We start from the raw sequence: 21,640 nt of genomic DNA on the forward strand, positions 1-21,640 counted from the left end.
TATGAGGCGCTTAGCACTATGCCTGCGGATACATAGTAGGTCATTGATAAAGATGCTATTTTTCAGTATTGCCCCAAATACATCTTTAGATTGTTGAAAAAAGAACATATGCAGTCTGGGGGAGTTGGGCAAATGGTGATTAGCATGTGGATGAATCCATTCTTCATTAGAGGAGGAGAGCTTTAGCCACTTCTGGATTGTTGCTGTGGCTCTTTTTTCCTTCTCTCCTTCTCCAAGCTTTATCTGAATTATCCCAGAGATAATTGGAGATAATCACTATCCTTTTGACCTTCCTTTTGTCAATCATTAAGTATATTGGCATTCATCAAGTTTTTCCAGGTGTTCTGACATCCTTGATATTTACCTGGTTGGACAAAAATGTGAATCATTTATTTCATGAACATTTATAACCACTCAGAAAAATTGGTTATGTGGCTCAATATCCTTGAGTGTATTTTTTTTTCTGCTGAAACACGGAAATTGCTTCCTAACAAAAACTTAAATTGGCTAGCAATTACTTTCTTCCCTATTATCTTTGTTTTTATTGTCACATATTAAAAACTCATATTTTGGCTGAATATTTTTAATGACATGCTTAAACACTAGGAGGATTAGAGGTCTCAATGTGTTAGTCTATTTTTGGATGCTTTTCTATGGTGTAATCAACCTTGACAAATTTGTGAAATAGGGTATGCTTATGTTTAGCATCTTCCACCGCTTTTTACCTTGGATCAACTATTTTACCCTGTTACAGATACTGAGAGCCTACATGTTTTCTTCCTTCTCTCTATCAATGTCTGCTCTGAAAAAAGGGAAACCACAGAAATGCCATTTATAAACTACTATAAAATGAAATCAATGTTTTCTTCTCTAAGGTCTATTTGCATATTAGATTATACCTGTTGTCATTATGTATTACCTATCATTAAATAAATGTTCAGCATCAGAATTAGGGGAAGGCCTTTATGGTTATAATCACATGAGTATGTGCTCAGAACTAACGCACTGTACAGATCTGTGTATTCTCTAGGAGTTGTATAACCTGGACCAATATCATTTTTAGAAATTTAGAAATCTATTATATCTTATTTGGTGCCATATCAGTATTCAGTTTGTATCAATATACTTTATTTCAATTAATGCCTGCTTGAAATATCTACTATATATGACAGCAGAATGCAAAAGAGAAAGGTGGTGTTACAGATATTTGTGTGATTAGAACAGAAACTTGAGGATATTTTTCAGTTTTTCTAAATGCATGTATATATATTTTTTTCCTTTCGAGCTTGTGGGTTTCAGGCTTAGTTAAAAGTTCTAGCCATGCTCTGAGTTCAGTCTAGTGTAATGTCATGTCAAAATTCAGGAGAGTAGGGATCTCATTTCCTCAGTCTGCTTTTTATTGCTGTCAGTGGTTTCCAGTGCAACTCCTGGTGCCAAGTAGTTGGGAACAATGTTATCATCAGAGAACAGCGCTGGGGTTCAGTGCTTTGTAATGCTAGAGCTGACATGTCATACTTTTAGGACCAATCTACAATCATGCGCTTTGCTCTATTTGTGTGTGCAGTAGACTCTATTGTTCACAGAGAGCTTTGGCCTTTCATCAAGAGCAGAGTTTGTCCAGTATAAGGACTTATATTGCTCAACAGAGTTAGGACTTTAGTTCTTTATGCATTCAGTCCCCTAAACAAAAGATCATTTCACATGTCTTCATTTGACAGGGCTTTATTTTTTTTCTCAACTTCTGTAATGCTACTTTTGTTATGTGTCTGTTTTACTGTACACTTTCAGGAAGAGCAGATGTGGAGAATTTTTTTTTAACTTACTTGATACTATGGGATGTTTGAGGCAAATAAATATTGGATGTTAGTTGAGAGTGCTATCCCTGTGGGAAAATAGTCAAGGTTCATGCAAGTGTTGGGGATCACATATCATTTAGATAAAATGCAGTTACACCCCTGATCCTACCATCCTATTGCAAAAACTCTTGTCCAAGTTGGGGTCTTTTCAGTTTCTCTTTAAGTAAAGAGACTTATGAAGGGCAGAGATGGAAAAAGGTAGGTTTATTGTGGACAGGGCAGAAAATTTCTCCCAGGTATAACTTTTTTCCTGATAATCCTTTTACAGAAACTTCTGGTGTGTATATCTATGGGAAATATCTGCAATTCATCCATGATCCAAAGTCAGAATGAACAGGAGAGATAGTTATATCCTTTTAAAGTTCTATCTCATCAAGTTCATAATTTGTCCCAGGAGGATTTTTCTAAAGATTTTTTTTTTCTTGGCATGTTTAAAAAGTTTGGTCTTCTATGAACATTGTTGTAGCAGTGTCCCTATAGTACACTCTTGCACAATTCACAATAGCTAGACTGTGGAACCAACCTAGATGACCTTCAATAGATGAATGGATAAAAAAAATGTGGCATTTATACACCATGGAATATTACGCAGCACTAAAAAATGACAAAATCATGGAATTTGCAGGGAAATGGATGGCACTAGAGCAGATCATGCTAAGTGAAGCTAGCCAATCCCTTAAAAATAAATGCCAAATGTCTTCTTTGATATAAGGAGAGCAACTAAGAACATAATAGAGGAAGAGGGGGCTGGAGATGTGGCTCAAGCGGCATCTGCGCTCGCCTGGCATGCGTGTGGCCCGGGTTCGATCCTCAGCACCACATACAAACAAAGATGTTATGTCCTCCGAGAACTAAAAAATAAATATTAAAAAACTTCTCTCTCTCTCTCTCTAAAAAAAAAAATAGAGAGGAAGAGCATGAGAAGAAGATCACCACTAAACAGGGACGAGAGTGGGGAGGGAAAGAGAGAGACAGAAGGGAAATTGCATGGTAAAGGAAGGAGACCCTCATTGTTATACAAAATTACATATAAGAGGAAGTGAGGGGAAAGGGGAAAACAAGAGAGAGAAATGAATTACAGTAGATGGGCTAGGGAGAGAAGATGGGAAGGGAGAGGAGGGGAGGGGAGGGGAGGGGAGGGAAGGGGAGGGGAGGGGCGATAGTAGAGGATAGGAAAGGCAGCAGAATACAACATACACTAGTATGGCAGTAGGTAAAAAAGTGGATGTGTAACTGATGTGCATATATACATATATATGCATATATACAGATATATACATATCTGTGCATATATACAGATATATACATATCTGCAATATGTATATAGGGTAAAAATGGGAGTTCATAATCCACTTGAATCAAATGTATGAAATATGATATGTCAAGAACTTTGCAATGTTTTGAACAACTAATAATAAAAAAAAAGTTTGGTCTTCTTTTTCTAACAAATAATTTTTATAGCCTTTTAAATAGCTGGATTTGCATTTTCAATAGTTTCTTTTCTGCTTGAGCATTTCAGGCTCTTCATAATTAGAAAAATTCAAAGTAGAGCTTATACATTTTCATATTTCTATGTTCTCTATTTTAATTATATAATATTAAATAAAAGGCTTTAAAAAGTAGTAATGGACCAAACAGAAATTTTAGTCAAGTAATTCATGCAAATTACTGTACATGAGCTATATAAGTTCATTCTGTGAGCAGAACCATTTATTACTTGTGTAAAGAGAAATGGAAATTAACAGGAATTAATAAATGACCACACAGGTGTGACCATGTTCATTAATAGGATTTGCCTCCTATAGTCTCCAGATTGGGAGAGGTGATACCTTGGTTTTAGAGATGTTCTGGAGGGATACATTAATGTTTTATTATGTATACAATTTGTCATGTTGTTTATATATATTGGGTTTTAAGTCTACATATGGGATTTTGTTAAACTCTTCGAAGTTAATTTTCTCAGGAGATGAGGAAAGGGGAACAAATGTTAAATCTGTATAGGAATTTTAAGTCCTTAGAGAAGGAAAGGAATGTTTAGCCCTTATATTGGTCAGTAATTGTTGCCCACAAGAATGTTTTAGTCCTTTCCATTATGATTTTTTTCTCTAAATAAGATAAATCAGTTGAATGGTTAATATTCTGACGTAGATATTGGGTCGGATAGAGAGGAGCCAGGACCACTTCTGGGAAAAAAAAATTGTTCTGAAGGAGGTTGGGTTCTGGGGCTGGGGTTGTGGCTCAGTGGTAGAGCACTTGCCTAGCACATGTGAATCACTGGATTTGATCCTCAGTACCCCATAAAAATAAATAAAATAAAGGTATTGTGTCCATCTTACAAAAAAAGGGAGGAGGAGGAGGAGGAGGGGAGGAGGAGGAGGAGGAGGAGGAGGGGGAGGAGGAGGAGGAGGAGGGGAGGAGGAGGAGGAGGAGGAGGAGGAGGAGTGGTGGTGGTGGTGGTGGTTCTGATCCCAGGCTGGGACTATGAGGGTATGCATCCTCCTTTTTTGCACATAGGTCATATCCTTTGTCAAAGAGTCTGAGGGCCTGGGAACAGCTATGCTGTGACCCCAAAAAGTTTCCATTGCTATAGTTTCCATTGCTAAGCTATACATATCCTGAAGGAGAATACCTAGATCATTGTAGAACAACTTGTGTAGAAGAAAAGGGAGGTGACTTTTGTCTTCCTCCTTCAGACTCCTAGAAGGTAACATACTTATCAACATGTGATGTATGTAGAGCCCTTGGATAGCATGTGTATAGCCCTGGGTTTGATCTCCAGCACTGTGTATAAATTAAATAAAAATAGTTTATTATAATCAATATTTAAATTTATTGTGAGCATAGTAAAAAGAATTTGGTATAAACCACTTTTTTAATTCCTTTATTTCACTAAGCTAAAATTCAGTTATAATCTGAAACAAAGAGTGACACTTATCTCAAATGTTTAGATGAAGAAGTGTTTTGGCTTCTTATCAACTGGAAGTTAACATTGAAACTGTATACCATATAAGATTTCAAAGTTTGTGACCTAATAGCATCCTTAAGTGCCTAAATTCCCATGGCTATGGTAGGTATGTCATTCACTGGTTTCACAGGGAAATGCTACATTTGGCTAATTTAAGAAGAATTTAATAAGGGGACAAGCTATGCAAGTCTGGCAGTGTTTGGGAATCACAAGGGATAGCATGGTACTCTTAGGGTAGTAACCATTATCCCTAGATGGGAAGGAAAAATCTACTTAGTGGGGAGAGAGAGGGTCAGGATATAGGAAGGGGGGGTGGAGAGAGGAAGAATGAGAGCTTACAGGCACTGTGGGCAAGAGCTGTGTGCAAAGGATATTAAAGAAACTGATTTGTAGCTGAGAGTTCAGCAATGGTGGTGCAGGAGGTGGGAAACCTCACTATTCAACCTTCTTCAGATCTCCTGCCAAATGCACTCCATCTGTTGACTCCAACCAAAGTCAAAACTCCAGTTCAAAAAGGCAGGAGGGTTTTTGAGAGAGTAGAGATTTACCCAAGTGAAGAGTAAACTTTCTTGTGTGTTCATGATAAGATGTAGTTTTAGAATTTGGAGCAAAGCTCCCTCTGAAACTAGGCTCATTCTCCCCTCACTTGGTCTTTCCCCAGCTATAGCTGGTTTCTTACGGATCCTAGAATGTGGAATTTGTTTCCCATTGTGTCGTCTTTTATATTTTTTAATGTCTTTTTTAAAAAAATTGCTTTAATTAGTTATACTTGACAGAATGCACTTTGACACATCATACATAAATGGGGTATAAGTTCTCATTCTTTTGGTTCTACATGATTTGTAGAAACACACTGGTTGTGTAGTCATATATGTACATAGGGTAATATGTCTTATTCATTCTACTATCCTTCCTACACCCATACACCTTCACTCCCCTTACTTAATCCAAAGTAACTCTATTCTTCCCTAGTGCCCCCTTATGAATTATCATCCACATATCAGAGAAAACATTTGGCCTTTGGTTTTGGGGGATTGGCTTATTTTGCCATAATTTTATTCTTCTTTAAGGCTGAGTAATATTCCATTTTGTATATATACCACAGTTTCTTTATCCATTCATCTGTTGAAGGGCATCTAGTTTGGTTCCATAGTTTAGCTATTATGAGTTGAGCTTCTATAAATATTGATATGGCTGTGTCACTGTAGTATGCTGATTTTAAGTCCTTTGGGAATAAATTGAGGAGTGGGATAGTTGGGTCAAATGGTGGTTCCATTCCAAGTTTTCTGAGGAATCTCCATACTTCTTTCCATGATGTTTGCACCAATTTGCCATCTCACCAGCAATGTGTAAGGTTACCTTTTTCTCCACATCCTCACCAACATTTATTATTGCTTGTATTCTTGATAATTGTCATTCTGACTGGAGTGAGATGAACTCTTAGAGTGGTTTTGATTTGCATTTCTCTAATTGCTTAAGATGTCGAATTTTTAAAATACATTTGTTAATCAATTGTATTTCTTCTTCTGTGAGGTGTCTGTTCAGTTCCTTTGCCCATTTATTGATTGGGTGATTTGTTTTCTTTTTGGTGTTAAGTTTTTTGAGTTCTTTATATATCCTGGAGATTAATGCTCTATCTGAGGTACAAGAGATAAAAATTTTCTCCCAATCTGTAGGCTCTCTCTTCATGTTATTGATTGTTTCCTTTGCTGTGAAGAAGTGTTTTAGTTTGAATCCATCCCATTTATTGACTCTTGATTTTACTTCTTGAGCTTTAGGAGTGTGATTAAAGAAGTCAGTTTCTAAGCCAACATGGTGAATGGGGCCTACCTTTTCTTCTATTAGATGCAGGGTCTCTGTCCTAGTGCCTAAGTCTTTGATCTACTTTGAGGTGAGTTTTGTACAGGGTGAGAGATAGGGGCTTAATTTTGTTTTGTTACATGTGGATCTCCAATGTGTTAAATAGGCTATCTTTTCTCCAGTGAATGTTTTGGCACCTTTGTCTAGTATGAGATAACTATATTTATGTGGGTTTGTTTCTCTGTCTTCTTTTCTGTACCATTGGTCTACGTGTCTGTCTTGGTGCCAATACCATGCTATTTTTGCTACTGTGACTTTATAGTGTTGTTTAAGGTCCAGTGTTGTGATGCCTCCTGCTTCCTTCTTCTTGCTAAAGATTTCTTTGGCTATTCTGGGCCTCCTGTTTTTACAAATAAATTTCTTGATGGCTTTTTCTATTTCTATGAAGAATGTCATTGGGATTTTAATAGGAATTGCCTTACGTCTGTGTAACACTTTTGGTAGTGTGGCCATTTTGACAATATTAATTCTACCTATCCAGGAGCATGAGAGGTCTTTCCATCTTCTAAGGTGATCTTCAATTTCTTTAGTGTTCTACGTTTTCATTGTAGAGCTCTTTCCCTCTTTTTTAAATATTGATTTTTAATTTCTTAATTTTTTTGATAATGGGGTAGTTTTAGTAATTTCTCCTTCAGTAAATTCATCACTGATGTATAGGAGCATGTTTGATTTATGGGTGTTGATTTTATATCCTGTTCCTTTGCTGAATTCATTTATTAATCCTAGAGGTTTTCTGGTGGAATTTTTGGATCTTCTCAATATAGATTCATGACATCACATCTCAAATCCCTAGAAATAGAGGAATAAATCGACACCAAAAGCAGCAGAAAAGAAGAAAATAATTAAAATCAGATCTGAAATCAATGAAATTGAAACAAAAGAAACAATTCAAAAATTGACAAAACAAAAGTTTGTTCTTTGAAAAAAATTGATAAACCCCTAGCCATGCTAATGAAGAGAGAAAGAAAACTTAAATTACTAAAATATGTGATAATTAGAAATTATTTTGAAAATTTATGTTCTAATAAAATAGAAAATCTTGAAGACATCAACAAATTTATAGAGACATATGAACTATCCCACCTAAATCAGAAGGATCTACATGATTTAAACAGAATAAATTCCAAGCAATGAAATAGAAGATGCCATCAAAAGCCTACCAATTAAGAAAAACCCAGGACCACATGGATTCTCAGCTGAGTTCTACAAGACCTTCAAAGAAGAATTAATACCAATATTCCTCAAAGTATTCCATTAAATAGAAAAAGAGGGAACCCTTACAAACTCATTCTATAAGGCTAATATCAGTCTGATACCAAAACGAGACACAGACACATCATGGAAAAAAAATTCAGAACAATATCCCTGATGAACATAGATGCAAAAATTCTCAATAAAATTCTGGAAAGTCTTGGACAAAAACATATTTAAAATGATAATGCACCATGATCAAGTGGGGCTCATCACAGAGAAAAGAACCATATGATCATCTCAATATATGCAAAAAAAGAATTTGACAAAATACAAGCACCCCTTCAAGTTCAAAACACTAGAAAAAGTAGGAATAGTAAGACCATACCTCAATATTGTAAAAGTTACCTACTTTAACCCAAGGCCAATATCATTTTTAATGGAGAAAAATTGAAAGCACTCCCTCTAAAAATGGGAACAGGACAGGGATGCCCTCTTAAACCAATTCTATTTAACATAGTCCTTGAAACTCTGGCCGGAGCAATTAGACAGGAGAAAGAAATTAAAGGGATACAAATAGAAAAAGAAGAATTCAAACTATCACTATTTCCTGAATAATAATTCTTCAATTAGGTACTCTCTCCTACAAACCCCTTCTACTCCTCCTACCCTACTTAGTAAAGTGCACTCTTCTCTTCATTACTTAACAATACTTTCCACAAGTTTTAAACTTGTTTATGTTTTTAGTTTTTCTCACCAGACTGTAAGATCCACAAAGGCAGAACACAATACATTTTTTTTTTCTTTTCTGTGGTTTACTCAACACCAGGTAAGTCACTGGAATATATAAAGGCTCAAAAAGTTTTTTTTTTTTTTTGGTCCTGGGGATTGAACCACCAGGGGCACTTTACCACTGAGCCACATTCCCAGCCCTTTTTATTTATTTATTTGTATTTTGAAATAGGGGTCTTGCTAAGCTGCTGAGGCTAGCTTTGAATTTGTGATCCTTTTGCCTCAGCCTCCCAAGTCACTGGGATTACAGGCATGCACCACTGGCCTGGATTAAAAAGTATTTCTTGAGGAAATAATTATTTCCAAAAATTAATTTACTTGTAAGTAGAATTGTTGGTAAGTAGTGTGTACATTTTAGAAAGTTATTGGCACATAAATATTATATATATTTAAGGCATGCAATGTGACATTTTGATACATGTATACATTATAATCTGATTACCATAATTAACACATTCATCATCTCATAGTTGCCATTTTTGTGTGTATAGAAATGGCCAAGAGCCTCTCCCTTAGGAATATTATAGCATATAATACATTATTGTTAACTTCAGTTACTATATTATACATGAAATCTCTGGAATTTAGAAACTTTGATATGTACTTTAAAATTATCTAGAGTAAAGGGTATATCAGTTCAAATGCAAATTTAAAATTCACAACCATTCATTAGTAACATTCTCATTTATTTTGGGGGTATGATCTTTAAAATAAATCATTGCTAATTTTATATTGATATTATTTTGATTTCTATTTTAGAAGTGAATTTGATCTTCCTCATGTACTTATTGGTGGTCATTTATTTTTCTTCTATATATTTTTCATTCATGCCCTTTGTTTTTCTATGGCATTATTTTTATATTTATTCCTTAGGTTTTTTTTTATTAATGATAGCTCTTCATGTGATATTTTGGACTTGTTCTTTTCTACTTTCTCATTGCATTTTAATTTTATACATTTTTTAATGTATGGAGATTTAAAAAAAAATTAGCCTTCTGTTCTCATCCATCCACTGAAATTGCTCTTACTAATATTACCAACAGTTTCTTGGTTGTTATATCCAATGAACATTTTTTAGGCTTTATCCTACCTGATCTATTCAGTTAAGAACAGAGCAATATGGGCCCCAGTTTTGACATTTGGTCCGTATTAATTTGAAGCATCTCTGCCATATCTAAATTAATTGCCTCTCAGCAAATTTGTTCTTTGGTAAAAATGTGATTCATCAGCAAAATCACTGAAAGGAGACTGTCCTCAGCAGATGCCTCTGGTTTTATGATTATAGAGATATATCAGATATGGTATAAAAATACATGCCAGACCTGAGAGAGAAGTAAAGAAACTAGCTCCAAAGAGTGAAAGTCAGAAATAAAGCATGCCAGGCACCAGTCAGAAACATGGGACTGTGAAAGGATGTTGTATTAGTTTCCTAGGGAGGCCATAGGAAGATCCCACAAACTGGGTTAAAATAAGAGAAATTTATTTCCGCACAGTTCTGTAGGCTGGAAATCCCCAATCAAGGTGGTGACAGGGCCATGCTTCCTCTGAAGTATCTAGGGGAGATCCTCTTATTGTCTCTTCCAGCTTCTGGGTGCTCCAGGTACTCCTTGCTGTGTGGCAGTATATATCCAGTCTCTGCTGTCTTCACGTGGCCTTGTTCTCTCTGTGTCTCTGTGTCCTTTCTATAAGAACACTATTGTAACTTGATGACATCTGCAAAGACCCTACTTCTAATCTGTCGTACCCACAGGTAGGGCTTAGGACTTCAACATATCACATGGGGAGACTCGATTCAACTCTTAACAGATGTGAACAAAGTAAGGGGTGGGGGTGGGGGGAGAGCTGAATTATATGAGATTTAGGGGGAAAAAAGTCAAAATCTCAAGCCCTAATCTGACAAGAGAGACTAGGCCATGATTAGTGAATTTGGGCATATCATCCTGGCAAAGAGAGTGTTTCTCTTTCTTGGGAAGCTAGAAGAAAAAAATTTAAAAAAACCCCAAATGAACAAAATAGCAATCAATGAAATTAGAAGGGACACAGTAGGGCAGAAAAAGGGGATCAGGTGCAGGGAGGAAGGGAAGGTGGGGTAGGTACTGGGGAGTAAAATTGATTAAAAGATGTTTTAGGTTTCCACAATATGCCACAATGAAACCCACACCATTCTGTATAATTAACACAGACCAATAAACTATTCCAGAAATGAAGGGGGGAAAAAGAAATAGGATGAGAAACTGCTCCATTAAATTCCTCATAATTGCATTTGAAATTTTAGGTGCATTTTTGAATTGATTGATTATGTATGCGTGACAATTTGTTTCTATGAATAAGTTATTACTAGTAGCAAAAATTAGTTTTTTATGAAAGTTTGGTTCATGATTAAGAAAGATCAAGTTCTGATTTAATGTTTTATTTTATTATTATTATTATTTTTTATTTTTTTTATTGTTGGTTGTTCAAAACATTACATAGTTCTTGATATATCATATTTCACATTTTGATTCAAGTGGGTTATGAACTCCCATTTTTACCCCGTATACAGATTGCAGAATCACATCAGTTACACTTCCATTGATTTACATATTGCCATACTCGTGTCTGTTGTATTCTGCTACCTTTCCTATCCTCTACTATCCCCCCTCCCCTCCCTTCCCCTCCCTTCTTCTCTCTCTACCCCCTCTACTGTAATTCATTTTAATTACCACAAAGTAATTGTACATATTTGTGGATTAAAATGATATTTTAATACATGTGTACAATGTATAATGATTAGATTGTGGTTATTTGCATATCTATCACTGAAGATATTTATTCCTTCGTGTTGAGAACATTTAAAATCCTTTCTACTCACTATTTTGAAATACTTAATTGTCATCAACCATAATTATCTTACTATTCTATGAAACACTAGAATTTATTCATCCTATCCAATTACACAGATATACCCATCAACCATTTTCTCTTGAACCCTTCCTTCCCTACACCCTTGCCAAGCTTTGGCAATCACCAAAGTTCTTAATTATTTTTTTTTGGAGGAGAAAATATAAATATCTAAGGATTGGAAATTGAGGATTTCATTTAGTTTAACTGAAATTGACAATTCAGTTTATGTTTAAGGAAATTGGATAAAATCTTATTTATGTTGAGGAAGCAAAATTAATTAAATTCATGTGATGTTACATTAACTCAATTAATGCAATGTTGAAACTTATTTCTTATTACCAAAAGATCCAAAATAGACTTTGAAGATATTACAGCAAATGTCAGAAACCTGATTACAAAACACACATGTAATATTTGAAATGTAAATTGAGACACCACACACAAAGAAGCAGATAATCCAGTTTCCAAATGATAGCAGATCTGATTAAAACCTATGCCAATGCTTCTTTGAAATGACTGTTGCTTTACTTCATTAAGTCTTAGGAATATAGGAGACTGTGGAGCAAAACAGACAAAAATGAAAAGAGCAGGTGAGATGCAAAACAAGCAGTATGTTTTCTAAATCACATTTTCTCCAGTTGTACTTAACAAGAATTCACTGATCAATGCAAGAGTCGGGACTGTTTTAGAGGCTGGGATAAAATAATGTGAAAAGCACCCATTTGTTTGGCTAAAATCAATTATCTTAGTTTAAACTGCTAACAAATACATAAGAGTCTAGGTAGTATAAGCAACAATTAAATTTTCAAAGTTCTGGAGACTGGGTAGTCCATATCAAGGTGCTAACGGATCTGTTTGTTAAAGGTCCACTTCCTTTGCAGATGCAAATGCAGATGGTTATCATCAATAAAGTCCACTCCCTAATTCCATAACTTGGGCATTTTACTTAAACACTTAAACACATGAATGGCATGAATGGTAGGGGGATACAAATATTCAGTTCCTAACACTAATGCATGAAACAGGATTATTTGATTCAATTTTATATTTTTTTTTGCAGGGAGCAATACAACATAAGAAATTTTAAAATATTCCCAGATTAATGAAGTCATAATTATTATTTAGCAGATTTTTTTTGGGGGGGGATACTGAGAATTGAACTTAGGGGCACTGAGCCATGTCCCTAGCCCTATTTTGTATTTTTAAAATTTAGTGACAGGGTTCCACTGAGTTGCTTAGCAGCTTGCCGTTGCTGAGGCTAACTTTGAACTCATGATTCTCCTGTAGCAACCTCCAGAGTCTCTGGGATTACAGGCGTGTGCCACTGTGCCCAGGCAGATGTTTTATTTTTAACTTCTGTGATTATATTTTTAAAGTCCACTTTTTCTTCTTTTATCTTCCCCGGACTAACAATATTTTAATATATTTTTTTGTGACCAATTTACATCTTTCTAGTAAAATTCTTGAGATATAGGAGTTAAATTTTCAAATCTATTATGTTAGAAATTTCAAATCCAATACAATGGCAGCAACAACCTACTTAACTTTTCCAAAGACTCAATTTAAACTTTTCATCTTTACTGGGGCATTCATTCCTATGTGGTTATTCAGCAGAGTTATAGTGACTGCCTCGAATAATGCATTTTATTTAACTTGGCATATATTTAGACACAACATTTATTTGAAAAAAAAATTCCAGTGGATCACTTTCTGAAATAATTCAGAAATAAAAATATCTGAAGCTGTTTGAGAAGGACAGCATGGCTTGTATTTGGGTAGGATGCTATTGTGATCACTGAAGTCTTGGATACAGGAAAGGAGCCTATGTGAAGATGGATTTAAGAATCCTAGTTTTTCAAACAGTACTGACTTCTTTTATATATATATATATATATATATAGTTTTAGGTGGACACAATATCTTTATTTTATTTTTATGTAGTGTTGAGGATCGAACCCAGCACCCTGCACATGCCAGGTGAGTGCACTACTGCTTGAGCCACATCCCCAGCCCAGAACTGACTTATTTTAAAGTCATATAAACAGATATTCATAGAACACTCTCACATATATTATCAGTTGTTTTCTCCAACGATTGCAAATGTGCTGCAGCATTCTGAGTTCTGTATCATAACCATCTTTGATAGTAGGATGGAAAGGATTGAATGGAAAGTTCAAAAAAATCAACAGTTAGAAAGTGGTATTACTGGAGCTTACTTAATGTTCCTTTAATAGACACATGCTTCTTTCAACCTGATTTATTTCACAAAGTAATAAGATGTCACACTTGCAGTCATTGATGATGAATTTGTGCCCCAGTGAAAAAGTGCTGGGACCAGAACTGCCGGAACCTTGCAGGGAGAAGTGCTGTGATGTCACAGACCCTTGAGAGGAACTTCTAAAAATGAGATTTCGTTCTAACAGAGACTAAACAAGAAAGATAATAACTGAACAAGGTGGGATCCAACAAGAATGTAGTATAGAATGTAATGGTTTAGGAATTGCTTTTTTTTCTAAGCAACTCAGTAGAATAACTCTTAATGAAGGAAGGCAAAGATTTACAGCTGGCACATTTGTGATTAATGATTAATTACTTGATTAATAAATTTGAATTCATCATCTTATAAATGGAAGAAAATGATGTGCCTCGTCAGTCTATCTCAGTCGGGAGGCAAGAAATTCGAAAGAGAAGGCGAACCGTCCAACCAATGGTAGACAAATCCCAGCAGACTGAAGGGACAGAGAAAAAGAAACACCAGGCTGTATCCCAATCGACTGTCCCCAAGGCTATCTTTAGTATTGGTAATATTCCTGGAAGCAATGGCTGCTACTCTGCCAAAGAATATGAGCGTTTTCGAGTATCTTCTCAACTTCAGCAAACTTGGGCAAAGAAAAAGCATGGGCAGAAAATGACTGATAAATCTCTCCAGACAGAAACCTCTGTGGAAAAGAAAAAAGTCAACTCATCTGATAGACCAGTGGGGCCTGAAAAGAAGCCAGCTGGTGTTGGAAAAGCAGGTCCCGAATTGCCTGAGGGTGTCCAGGGAGTAGAAATTATACCAAGCCAATACTCAATTCAATTTAAAATAGACCGATCACAGCAGACCATTTATACTGGGGACCTGTCTGTGATGAGCTTGCCCCAAGTAGAAAAAGTGGACAAGGAACAGCAGACGGACTTTGCTGAATCAAAAATACTAATCATTTCCGAGGCAGGTAGCTCTTTTACAAATTCGAAGGAAAGTATCCACATATATAAATCCTTAAAAAAGATTTTTGTTAGTGACAGTCCTGAATTTCAACCAGCAATAAGTAGCCATGGGAAAAAAAGGCAGAAAAATATCAACAGAGATTCATTCACTCAGGAAACCCCAAAAGATACTCCATTATTTTTAGCAGATGAGTCTAGGCAAGAGGGTTCAGTTGTTAAAAAAGATGCTTCTGTTGAAACAGAGTATCTACCAACAGAAGAATTTCCTGCTGAAGGGGCCCTAGCTGAAGTAGAGCCCAGGCTTGCTGGAGAGACCCCTACTGAAGTACAACCTACGATTGAAAAGACCCTTGTATCTGATAAAGCCACTTCAACTACAGAGATTACAGTACCCCCTTCTCTAGATGAAGGACCTCCTTCCCTAGAGTCTCTGGCTAAAATTCCGCCTCCACTGGTGCAAGAGGCTCTTTCAGAAGATAATTTTGGTCAAGGAGAGTCCTCACTAGCTGGAGTAGATCCTTCAGAAGATCTTCCTACTGAAATTCAGTTTCCACTAGTAGAAGAGACTCCTTTTGAAGTTCAACCTACAGTACCTGAAGATGAGTTTGGTGAAGCTCCAACTGAAGTACAGTCTGCAGAAAAGGCTCCTGCTCAAGTTCAGCCTCCATCAGTTGTAGAGGCTCCTACAGAAGTGATCCTAGAACCTGAACTTGCAACAAGTAAGGAAGCCCCTAAACAAAAGCCCTCTGCTAAAGTTCATTCTCGAACAGCTAAGAAGTCTCCTATAGAAAAGCACTCTCCCAAAGTTCAGCCTCTCACTGATGAGGGAGGCTTTGTAGAAGAGTTCCCGGCTGCAGTTCAGCCCCCACCAAATGAAGAAGCTCCTGTTGAAATTCAGTCTCCATCATTTGAGGAGTGTCCTATAGAAGAGGCTCCTGCTGAAGCTCAGCCTCCACCAGCTGAAGAGTCCCCTCTAAAAGAAGACTTGTCTCTAGATCAGTCTCCACCAGCTAAGGACACCGTTTCAAAAGAGGTCCAGACTGATATTCAGTCTCCATCAGATGGGGAGGCCTTTCCAGAAGAGGTCCTGGCTCAAGTTCAGTCTCTACTAGCTGAAGAGGCCATGCTTCAATTTCACAGTCCACCAGTTGAGGAGTTCTTTCCAGAAGTAGTCCAGGTTCACATTCAGCCTTTATTAGCTGAGGAAGTCCCTGCAGAAGATGACCCCGGTGACGAATATCTTTCAGTAACTGATGTGGTTCCTACTGAAGAGTTTCCTGGACAAGAGATGATTGCTGAAGCTCCACCTCCACCATCTGAACCAACTTCTGCAGATGGGGATGTGTACTAGAGAACGTGTTTCCTGAACTTCAGTCTCCCTTAGATAGCAGGTGTCTCAGAGTCAGTTGTTTTAGAAGACAATAAAAAATTTGAAGAAAGTGTTCCTGTTCCTGAAGACTTGTCTATTGTCAAAGAGGAACAGGTTCCCAGTATTGAAATAAAACATACCATTAATATAGAATTAAAAGACTACTCTTGAGTTGTAGACAGGTCCTAGTCATATGAAAGAAATTTGTGAATCTAATAAAAAAAAGGGAACCCCAGACTGAGGATGCAGTTTGGAAAACAAACAATAAAAATGGTAGCAATTTAAAATGATTTGTGTTTTATTCAAATCTATAGCATGTAAAATAACTATTTTGAAAAGTAAGTTTATGATTGAACACATTACTTACAATCTCCTTTCTATAGGGGTTGTCTACTCTAAAGCCATATTTTCTTTTCTCTGCTTTCTCTTAATTAGTACATGTAGCTTCTAGTGGAAATGTCATCAACTTTAAATTTCTTGGGTTTATTTACATATCCAAACCTATATGCCGTTCTCTTTCTCTTTGTTACAATTCGTCATACCTCTTGTAATCTTTCATTCCATTTCTTCTGAGACTAGCTTCTCGCTCCTGTTTTTTTTTTTCAGTCTAAGTGTTCTTCCTTATCTGCATATTTTACATTTCAGTGTTTGAGGAGGAAAACTTATTTCCTTTGTAAAGAGCTTCATTTCTGCGAATTGAAGATGGTCACAGAGGAAGTATTTTTTTTAAATGTATGTAAATATAAAGAAAATATACTTACATTGCCTTGAGGACACATTCCTATTTAGTTTTCATTTCATTTCCTTTTTTAATATTCTGAACTTGTGAGGAAGAGAAAATTAGAATACAACTGACTTCTGATAGTATAACTTATTGAAGTTTTTTAAAAAGACAATCAAAGTTGAGTAATAAATATAAATACTCTAAGATGCCTGTTATTAAAGAACTTCTAGGTTTCTGTGATTACTATAACTTTTGGGAAAATAGTTTGTATGGCTACAAGTCAGCTGCGATGTGCTGAAATGTTAAGATAATTTTCTTAATTTTTTTTTTAAACTGTCAGTGTATTTACCCTCTAGCAAAAACTCTAGATTGGGAATTCCAAACATGATAGGGCTTTGTTGTCCTATAATTGTATTTTTATCACATTCTGAATTATCAAGAATGCATGATATTTTAAAGTGAAAATTTGAGAATTTTGTAAAAATTATTGCAAGGACACACTTTTTAAAACTTGTACCATGTTTGAGATGGAAAAAAAATTACTTGTACTATATTTACAATGAGGGTCACTTTTTTGACATTTCCACGTTTTTTTTTTCCATTTTGTGTTTTCCAAGATACTTATATTCAGTTAAAGTTGTTTTTCTAAATTAGAAAGGTTTTTCCTGTTTTAGGTTTTCTATTTTGCTTTCTTTTATGTTGAAAATTCTCACCTGGCTTCTGAATTTAGAAGCCAGGTGAGAATTCAGAACTACATTAGAAAGAGACTAAATATGTTCAATTAAAGATGGACTTTTCAATTGCTGTTAGAGAACACCCCCCACCACCAAGAAAGTTGTTTTTTTATTTTTACAATAAATATGTATACATGTGAAGGTAAGACAAACATCCCCACTTTATTTATAATTTCACAGTTTTTATTGATACATAATGATTATACAGAACATTGGACTTCATTATGGCATATTCCTATATGTACATAACTATTCCTTCAGGTTCAGTCCTGAGCATTTCCCCTTACTTTTCCCTCCTCCCTCCTTCTGATCCCCTTCTACCATCTTGGTCTTCCATTCATTTTCAAGAGACCCCCTTTTCTTCTTTTTGTCTCTAGCTTCCACATATTAGAGAAATAGATAACCCTTGACTCTCTGAGTCTGGCTTATTTAATTTAACATGTTCTCTAGGTCCATCCATTGGAAATAATTTTATTCTTTGTGGCTGACTAAAATTATATATATATCCACATTTTATTTATCCATTTGTCTGTTGACCCACACTTGGCTATTTTGATGTTAGCTGGAGTTGAGGTAGAGTTTATGACGTAGTCTAATTGGGTACAAACTAGTACATAAATAGTAAACATACATACTTTGGGAATTCTAGATGCCAAATTAAAAGTGCTGAAGATTTAAGTTACCTCAGGGTATTAGTGAAAATTTAAAGGAGACATTCTACTGTTTTTCCCTTCTACTCTCCCTTAGTCTCCTTTATTAGTCCACCAATGTTTTTTCTATTTTAATGGAATCCCTCACTATCCAAGCCCCCCCCCCCAGCTCTCTTTCTTTTCTCTCCCTTATTTTTAAAACTTGAAACAGGTATAAGTAAGAGAATCTCCTGAACAAATAGAACATTGAGTAATAAGGACAGATTTTGATTTTTAAAATCAGACACTGGCCAAGATTCGGGATGAGTAGTAGAAAAGACATACTATAACATTGGTAATAGTCTACAAAATTCAAGAATGACACAAGGCTACAAATAAATTTCTTTTAAAAGTATGAAATTTAAAAAATAAAGAATATTATATATTTTTAAACAACTTTATTGGGGTATATAACATATATAAAAGTTGTATTTATGTACAACGTGATGAGTTTTGACATGCAAATACACCTTTGAAACCATCATAATCAAGATAATAAACATGACCATCCCTCATGACCTCTGTAACTTCTGTGCCCACCCCTACCTCCATACATAGGTCTGCAGGCTATCATTGATTTACTTTCTGTTAATATATTTTGTTTTTTTCTAGATTTTTTTTTTTTTTTAGCATCTGTGGATATACATGATGGTGAGATTCACTGTAGGATATTCACACGTGTACATAGGGAAGTTAGGTCAGATTCATTCTACTGTTTTTACCTTCTGCTCCCTCCTAGTCTCCTTTATTAGTCAACCAATGTTTCTTCTATTTTAATGGAATCCTGCCCAAGCCCCCAACCCATGGCTCTCTTTCTTTTCTCTCCCTTATTTTTGACTAGCTTCCACATATAGAGAAAACATTTGATTTTTGACTTAGTGAGTCTGGCTTATTTCACATGGTATTATAGTCTCTAGTTCCACCCATTTACCAATAAATGTCATAATTTTGTTCCTTATGGCACATGCACGCACCATAAAATCACATTTAAAAAAACCCTTTTTTAGTTGTAGACGGACACAACATCTTTATATTATTTATTTATTTTTATGCAGTGCTGAGGATTGAATCCAGTGTCTCACACATAGTAGGTGAGCACTCCAACACTGAGCCACAGCTCTGGCCCCTATATCACATTTTTAAATACATTTTTTAAATAAACTTTTTTAATACACATTTTTTAAAATTGTTGATAGATCTTTATTTTATTTATTTGTTTATATGTGGTGCTGAGGATGGAACCCAGTGCCTCACACATGCCAGGGAAATGTGCTACTGCTGAGCCACAGCCCCAGCCCCTTAAATAAACTTTTTAAAATTATTTATTTATATATGACAGTGGAATACATTATAATTCTTATTGCACATACAGAGCCCAATTTTTCACAAATAACCCAATCAATAAATGGGCCAGGGACCTGAACAGACACTTCTCAGAAGATGATATACAATCAATAAACAAATATATGAAAAAATGTTCATCATCACTAGCAATTAGAGAAATGCAAATCAAAACTAATCTAAGATTTCATCTCACTCCAGTCAGAATGGCAGCTATTATGAAGACAAACAACAATAAATGTTGGCGAGGATGTGGGGAAAAAGGTACACTCATACACTGCTGGTGGGACAGCAAATTGGTGTAGCTGATATGGAAAGCAGTAAAAATATTTCTTGGAAAATTGGGAATGGAACCACCATTTGACCCAGCTATCCATCTCCTTGGTCTATACCCAAAGGACTTAAAAACAACATACTACAGGGACACAGCCACATCATTATTATAGCAGCACAATTCACAATAGCTAAACTGTGGAACTAGCATAGATGTCCTTCAATAGATGAATGGATAAAAAAATGTGGCATATATACACAATGGAATATTACTCAGCAATAAAAGAGAATAAATCATGGCATTTGTAGGTAAATGGATGGAGTTAGAGAAGATAATGCTAAGTGAAGTTAGCAAATCCCAAAAAACAAACACTGAATGTTTTCTCTGATATAAGGAGTCTGATTCATAGTAGGGTTGTAGCATGGGATGAATAGATGAACTCTAGATAGGCAGAGGGGTTGAAGGGGAAGGGAGGGGGCATGGGTTAGCAATATGGTGGAATGTGATGGACATTATTATCCAAAGTACATGTATGAATACATGAATTGGTGTGAATATACTTTTAATACATTTTTTTATTCATTCATCAGTTGAATGGCTCCTAAGTTGGTTCCGTAGCTTGGCTATTGTAAATTGTGCTGCTATAAACATTGATGTGGTTGCATCCTTATAGTATGCCGATTTAAAATATTTTGGCTAAGTATGAGTGGGATGGCTGAGTTATATAGTGGTTTTATTCCTATTTTTTGAGGAATATATGCAGCTTTTCAGAATGGTTGTACTAATTTGCATTTCCACCAATAATGTATGAGTATACCTTTGCCCCACATCCTTGCCAACACTTATTATTATTTGTATTATTGAAAATTGCCATTCTGACTGGAGTGAAATGAAATCTCAATGTAGTTTTGAATTGTATTTCCTTAATTCTAGAGATAATGAACATTTTTTCATATATTTGTTGGCCATTTGTATAATGTAAATAAAATCCCACAGTATGTATAAGGCTAAACTTTTTTTTTGAGGGGAATGTCTGACTTCTTTAACTCAACATGATTATTTTGATATTCATTTCTGTTGTACATATCAGTATTTTTTCCTTTTTATTGCCAAATTCATTTCCTCATGTACATCAGCCATATTACTTTGCACATTTTAAAAATTCACTCACTTGTTGACCTCTGAGTTGTTCATATAGTTTTTTGATATTATGAATAAAGCATCTGTGAACACTAACATTTGAGTCTTTGTATGGACATGTTTTCATTTCTCTCAAGGAAATACCTAGGCTAGATTTTGTGGTAGAATGTTTGACTTTTTAAAGAACGCCAGATGATTCTCTAAAGTGAGATACCATTTTACATTCACACTGAGAGCTGTTGGAGTTGAAATTTTTCTACATCATCCTTGTCAGCACTTTTATGTTCAGTCTTTTTTATTTCAGCCAATCTAGTGGGAATATAGTAATTTCATTTTGTAAATTTAATATTTATTTCCCTAATGACTAATGATCCCTGCATCTTTTCATGTACTTATTTTCTACCTGAATATCTTTGGTGAAGCACATTCTTTTACTTTCTTTGTAGTCTATTTAACATTTTTTTTCCAAACAGGATCACTAAAATTTCTTCTGACGTTTTCTTCTATAAATTTCATTGTTTCATATGTTATAGTTAAATCTAAGATACGTTGTCGGTAAATTTTGTGTGTGGTGGGAGGAAAGGTAAAATTAATTGTTTTGGGACATAATGG

The sequence above is a fragment of the Spermophilus citellus genome (assembly GCF_964194105.1).
Source record: "Spermophilus citellus genome assembly, chromosome: 4".
Lineage (NCBI taxonomy): Eukaryota > Metazoa > Chordata > Mammalia > Rodentia > Sciuridae > Spermophilus > Spermophilus citellus.